The sequence below is a fragment of the Pipra filicauda genome, unplaced genomic scaffold, assembly GCF_003945595.2.
Source record: "Pipra filicauda isolate LSUMZ 115617 unplaced genomic scaffold, ASM394559v2 scaffold84_size4826128_pilon, whole genome shotgun sequence".
Taxonomy (NCBI): domain Eukaryota; kingdom Metazoa; phylum Chordata; class Aves; order Passeriformes; family Pipridae; genus Pipra; species Pipra filicauda.
The window spans coordinates 4660170-4667800 of NW_024105031.1; positions in this window are offsets into that span (position 1 = coordinate 4660170).

Sequence of the window (7631 nt, forward strand, 5' to 3'; positions counted from 1 at the left end):
TCTGTCCGTGTAACTGAGTAGTGTCTGCTTAACCTGGAGTTGAATTTCCATTGATTTCAATTGAAGAAGGGCTAAGGTCCTTAATGAAAAAGGAGTAGAACCAAATAGTTCTTATCTGAACAGTTTTAGTTGGGTTTTTTTCCTCATAAGTTTGCAGGCTGAAATCCTAAATTGTGTAGATCACTCACCAGATTGTATTATCTGCTTATGTTCAGCTAAATCAACAACTCTGAACAGCAAGGCTGCAACTTTCTATAAATCAGAGTTTAGTTAAAACAGCCTGTCTGTGACCTGCATGCTACAGGGATAGGCACAGCACCTGAATAAGTGGAAGGGGAAATGGAAGGGCTGGACAGTCCAAGACGGTGCTGATGTCGTATGACAGAGTACACACTACTAGGGAGGGACTAAATAGCCTTCCCCTACCCAGTATTGTTGTTCTGTGCCTGCAGAGAACCTAAAACATCTGTTATAATCTTTAATTTAAGAGATTTTTGTAAATTACTTCAGCTGGCAGAACAAAGGCTTTGCTGCTCTGACAAAAATTCAATTTTTTTCCAGCCACGTCAGCTGGTCCACTTAAAAGACTATTCTCACAAAACTTACCTCTCTTTTCCTCAGGCCAGCACTGCTACCTTATATAATAAAGACAATGCTGTAGTTGGCAAGTAGTGGCCAAATACTTTAAAGGTTCGATTCATTTCAGTAGGCTACAAGTGATAGCCAGCCTTATAACCCAAAAAGGTAGTGTCTATGCTGAAGACCTTCATTCTCCTAGCATCCTGTCAGGAAATTTAGACATTTCCTAGCACCCTGTCTCACAGTTTAGGCACCTGAAAAATTGAAATGGGGAATATGAGTAACTAAGGGCTTTTGTTTGCAATAGGGAGCTGAGGGGAGGCAAAAACTATCTGATTTGCTCTCGTCTGCCCCTTGAAAAAAACCACCTTAGAGTGGTTGCATGTGAGTGGTCATGTAAGGCCTGCTGTGAGAGAGAACCAGCCCTAGTGGTCCCTTTGGCTATGTGTTCTGGACCAGCCTGAGAGGTGCTGCTTACAGCCTGCTCACTGTGAGTGGGTAAGTCGAGTCACGTTTTGCCCTGAGAGGCGTTTTATTCCAGAAGTCCTCCCTTAGGTTACCATGAAGGTTACCTTCTCTGTGCCCACAAGTAGGGGTGGTGGAGCTGGAGATAGCTCTTGCTCACCTTGCACGATCACATAGACTTTCCTCTCCTCACTGTCAAAACTCAAGACAACTTCAGCCCAGCTAAGGAAGCTGCAGTTGCAGCAGGGTCAGGACTTGACCCAAAGATTCTTATTAAATGTATTTTCTTCTGGAAATTAGAGTACAGTAGCCGGTATTTTAGTTAACATTTACAATGACGTATTTATTCTGGTGTACCAAATAATTTCTTATCACAAATTTTTTCCACATGGAAATTTTAGACATATCTATTTCCAGAAATGGCCTTGAAAGGATTCTGTTCCCACTTCTCTGTAGAAGTGTGATTATATTTGTAACAATTAAAAATGCAGTTTCCCCTGGGGAAATGTCAGTGGTAATTATCATACTGATGATTCAGAGAATGCTTTCTTCTACAACTGGCTCTTGATAAATTGCTGGTGCTTGTTTGACACTCTCAGTTCTCCTGTTTGATTAAATAATCATCAGGAAAATATCCACATCATCACTTCATAGTCAGATGTCAGTCTCCTGTCATGCTGAAGTGCATCGCACTTGCTGTTAAAAATCACAACCACATCACAATGTGAAAGCCAAAAAAGCCTCCAAGAACTCATATGTGTGCTCATAGGCAGTGTGTGTCAGTAGTAACTAGAAGAGCTATACGCCTAAACTGATCTCCATGTGGGTGGAAAGTGCAAGGATAGTGCATGGGTAAAATCCTTGCCTTACTTTGACAGCAGTACATACCAATAATGAAACTTCTCATGGAGCTGCTAGTGTTTTCTCAACTCTTGTTCACCATTGTCTGTCTTTCATTGTGCATTAGGCTTGCAGCTCCTGCTGATCACATTTATTATACCCCAGGCCAAGGACCAGGCAATAGTAACATTTCCACTGACTTCAGTGGGTGCTGGATCAAAATTATCATCTGTTTGTGATCACTTCTCCCTGTAGTCCCAAACCTACATGTCTTGCATCTTCACTTCTCTCCTTGAAATGCTGTTCACTCAGTCATTCCTTGGTTGATGTTCTCTTCCCTGACCTTCTGCTATGAACAGATACTGTATGCAAACATTAATGCTTACCAGCATCTTCTTAACATATCTTGCAGTGGTAAACCACTGCAAACATTATTGTGTCTTTTATCTTCCTTTCATTACTAACATGAATTCGAATGTTGTCTGAGACCAAAAGAGTTCTCAAAATAATGTATTTTGGAAAATAGTACTACTTTATCTCAAATTTCAGTCCTTTTGCTAGCTAACTCTGGTTCTGGTTTTCTCTCCTCTCCTGCCTTATTTTTGAATTTGGCTATTGCTATAGATGCAGTTTCTAACAAACATGTAAGAAATTCTCACATCCCAGGCCAAAGCCTTCATAGTTACTACTCTCAGTAAATTTTGTTTGTTTATTTTCTCAGCCACAGGCCTATTTGTATACTTTATTCACTGTGACATGCAGTGAAACATGTTGGTAGTTTCCTTATACTGCGATTCATTTTCACTAAGTAAACTCCCTTCTGTCAATATGAGACACAATACATTGGTTTCCTTTTTTTTTCCCCGATCCTTCCCAGTAAACAAATTTACTATACCTTTAGCCTCTGACAAGCAACAGTCTTTCATGGAGCAATGAACGGATCAGGTTTCCAAAAGTGGATCATCATCAGCAATTCTGGGTTATGGCCTTCTTTGAACTCTCGATCTATCATATCTGATGTGCTGTCTAGCCCTTTGGCTGATTTTCAAATCGATCTCTAACTGCACAGAAACTACGTATGCATTTGGCCAGACAAAACACATGAGCAGATGTGAGGTGACCCAAACAAGGTACATAAATTATGTGTTTGGGATCAGATTCAGTTGCCCACTGTGCTAAATGCCACACAGACACTTATTTAAAAGACAGTACTCACTCCAAGAAGACTCAGCACTGCAATGGAGCAAGGAAACCCATACCTAGGAAGTGGGAACAACAGAAGACAAAAGAAGCATAAAACAATGTTTGAAAACTAAGAGAATTAAATAATATTTAAGAAACAGCTTTGAAGTTGCAAGGTCAAATAACCGAAGTTAGGAAAAGCAATAAATTAGACTGGTTTTGCTCTACCTTTTCTTATGTGATTATGTGCTGTTTTTTCAGCAGAAATATTTTGTCACTCAAGTAGGAAGTTATCAATCTAAATAGCAAGTACTTACTATATAATTTTATCTGCACTGGTCACTGTATGCTTTCAGAGTGCACTTACTGTATGTCATTCAAAACTTTGCCATAAAGATTGAATTATTCATGAACTTTGCCATCATATTTCTCACTGCAGGATCCACAGTGTCCATTTTCACAACAGCTGCAGCAGCCCATTAAGATAATCCAGTTCTATTATGATAACTCTTATCTAGACAAGTTCTTGGTAGCCCTTCTTGTAGTGCTTACAAACAAGTCTCTGGCACTTTTTGAGCTGATGGTAGAAATCCATCATACATATTAGGAAGACCCTGGGGTGGATCATCTGGGGTAGATGCCTGGTCATGAAGTAGTTGCCCTTTGAGATCTTGGCTCAGTCTACTGCTGAGATAGAGGAATGTTCATGACCTTGGGAACACATTCCTGCAGGATAAAAAACTATTAGTCTTCCACTGAAGATGGCTTTGGTGGAAGAGTGGAGTTGGTGGCTCTGTGTCACAGAGGACTGAGCAGTAGAAAGGCCTACAAGATGGAAAAGCTGCCTGGGGTCAACTCCATGCAGAGAGAATCTTCAGAAAATTTACAATCCAAAGAAAGACTATCTTTTGAAGGAAAAGTTAGGCAGAGCCTAAGCACAATCTCTAAACTCCATATGTAGGGTTTTTTTATTCTAAAGTTTCCTAAGTGCCAGGAGTTGCATCTGCTATCCCAAAACTGCCACACGGCAGCAGTTCCGAAAAGTTCGTCATGTATCTGACTCTTACACTAGAACAGAAACTAGAAATGTTTTCCATCCCCACATCCTCTAAGAGGCTCAGTCACAAAAGTGTTGTGCATATATTCTGCCATGAACAACAGCATCTGACTTCACCCAAAATGCCATAGTTAATTTCAAAATTTAGCTGTAAAAGAAGTGCCTACTTTCTTATGTGTATATATATGCGTATAGGTGCCTGTGCTTTACTTTCCTTAATAGGATTTACACCCTCTATTCTCCTACCTCTCATGCTAGTGTCCTCATTCCAAAGCTGTGGAATGTCCTAAGGTAGAGGGACTTTCTTGTTTCACAGCCCAGGGAAGAAGTCATGATTCAGTGGGTCAAACACTGAGAATACAAGAGATGATGGCTTTGTAGCCCACACAGCCTTAAAATACTCCTACAGAGCTCTTGAGAGCCGTAATTTTTCAATGACTTGCATGATATCAAGTTTGGGGACCATCTCAAAGGGATGATAAAAGGCGCAACCTTGAAGAAAAGCCACAAATTAATAAAAGCTGTCAGATTTCAAGATAGGGGAGAGATGACCTATGTTTTTCCAAAGAAAAGGTCAGCTGAAATTTTTAGCATGGGAAGAACACCATGTTTTTCTCCATATTCCTTCTTAGAAGTGGTAGTTTATTTTCTGCGTAAAAATGTGCATATATATAATTCATCATGCAGTGTGCACCCAACATAGAAAATTTCTATGGTGTTTGGCAAAGTTGAAAGTTACTCAAAGGAAGATCATATCATGGGAAATATCAAGCAACCACAGTAAAAGGCAGGGTGACCCATCCAGCCTCTAACAAAACATATGTCTAGAAACCATCATCCACTGGCAGATTTTCTGTTTCAGATCAATGACCACATTTCAACAAGGAGCTAGTGAGAGAAAGTAAGTGGGGGAAAGGGGAATATACAGCAGATCTCTGCTCCTTAGAAAATATGTAGGTAGTACTACCTGTAAGAAAGTATCACCTGTGGGCCAGCAACTTTCTTTCCAAGATGAGAGGAGCATTTTTTCCTGGGCTTAAGCTGTGAGTTGGGACAAGGATCTCAAAAGTGGAAGCAAATAACGTGGAATGGTTGAGTTTTCCCATGTGGTGCCCCTTATGCCTCTCTCAACTAGCTCTATGGCACACAATACATGAAAGACCCCTTGTAGTAAGCAGGAGGGAGCAGAGAAGACTTAAACTCAGATGCTTGCAAGACGATAAGATCAAACTGAAATCCTGCATAAAAGATATGCAGAGAAACCATTAAGTAAAATACAGATAGCTGTGAAGAGGGGTTGCACCGGCAAGGAGAACCACTGCTTCCACCAGGCTAGTTCAAGCAGGCAGGATTGATCTGTCAAGGAGATGTTACAGCTGATGGCTGCTTGTAAAGCCTGCAGTCGTTAACTGCTTACAATTTAGAGGAAAACATATTTAGGGTTTTATTGACATATACAGAGACGGTGAATCATTGAGTTATGAGCAGCAGAATGCCTCTTGCTCCAATACTGCAGATAAGTGTTACATTGCTTAAGTGTCTCCAGGACGGACTGCATAATTTCCAGGTAATACCTTATAGAATTTCCCCAGATGGGAGTACCACAAGCAACTGTAGTGCTAGCAATTCTTTCTGGTTTAGTTTGTCTTTTGGATAAGATTTTGGGAACTGCAAGTGTTCTTCCTCAACATTTGAAACATGAAAGCTGTGTTTTATTTTATTCACCAAAGCTATACAGTAACTTTAAGACACCTTTTCTGAACTTTTAAGTTCTTATGAATTCTGCTATAGAAAAAAATCTTCTGCACACAGATGATAATAGAAAAGCTACATATACTCAACTTGACTTCTGCTCTCAGAGCTGTGCTGTATATGCACATCATATGCAAACACAACAGTCTTTGAATAAGTAACGTCTGTAATGTTACATTTATTCTGATTAATGAAGATAAAGGCATTAGATCTCCTGAGCCCTTGAATGCTGTTCTGCAATTATGTCACAACCAATCTTTATTGTTTCAGCTGATTATTTATCTCATTTCCTCATGATTGTCTCAAGTTGGCTCCTTTATAAATTAAGTCTTGCTATTAGCAACTATCATTAATTACCCTTATAGAAGGCTTATGTCTGCAGAGGGAAATGTTGCACTTAAAAGTTCTGTTTTATCCAACTTTGGTTTAAATTGTTGATGCCCTTTCTCCGCAAGCTCCAGGGATGATCTTAAAGCTCAATAATACTTCAGAATTTGTTACATGCAATGCTGAAGTTTGCAGATAAGCTAATAAAAACAAACTATTTAAAATGCAAATGTTGTCAGAAACAGGAAGAACATTGTACTAGACCCAGCTGTTTGGACTACAAACTCAATGCTTCTTCAAGGGTCATGGATGAATATTGCACAGAACTGAATCTGATTAGGACAAAAAAATCATGGCTAAATTCTGAAGTATGTGTCTACTGAGAAGATCATAAGAGTGGTTTCAAGGCATATACCTCATCACTATACTTTTAAAGAACCAACCTCAAGCACATGACAAGACAGGGAAGTCTAGTATCATGTGCTTTGTTACAAATACTGTTTTCACACCAAAGCCACTGTAAAAAAAAAGTAGCAGAAGCTCTAGAAGTACCTCAGGTCCCAGCAGTGAATCCAGAAGCTGGCATTAGGTACCAGGACTTCCTCTCCAATAGCAGAGAGGAGCAGGCACAAGCACAGAGACACATCCCCTCCTGCAGAGGAGCCTGCATCCTGGGACAGGACTGCTGTGCAGTCAAGTCTTCCCATTGGGGACCAACTGGATTACACCATATACCCTTTCTGCCTGTGCAAGGGTTTTCTTCAGGAAAAAAATAAAAGTCAGTTGTCAGAGACTACAGCCTAGTCTCTCAAGCTGTTTGGGACCCCTAGTTCCTAGTCCTTGTTCCCTTGATCCTCTTTGCATTAGTGATCAGAGTCTGGCAGCAGCTGCATAAAATTTTTCTGGGATTAGGTGATTGCTGGGCAGAGCTTTTTTGGGGGGATACACTGGCTCTGCCAGACTTAAGCCTGAGATACCTTTATTGACCTATAGACAAGCCTAATGTAAGGGACAGAAGGGATTTTAAAATTACACCACTCCAAATACAAGAGGAGAAAGAACAGCAGTATTCTCTTACCTACAATGTTGTGTTACTGCAAAGAGGATAGCAGAAGGATGTAGAACTAATAAATGATTAGGAGTATGGAAAAGTTTAATGTAGGTTTTTTAAGCAAAGCAGGCAAGCGCAAGAGGAATTAGATGTGTTATGCAAAGCATCAGAAAGAAGACCCATGGAAAAATCAGCTCTTTCAAAGAAATAAGTTCTGTTTAGCAGAAACTACATCCTTGTTGAAATGTCTGTCCCATTAACTCATCACTCTGTGTGGTAAAGCCAAATCACGTGAATGTTAACAGACCAACAGACTAAACAAAACTATCTGTGACAAAATAAAGGATAACTAGGCTACCACAATTTTAATGAGAGAGA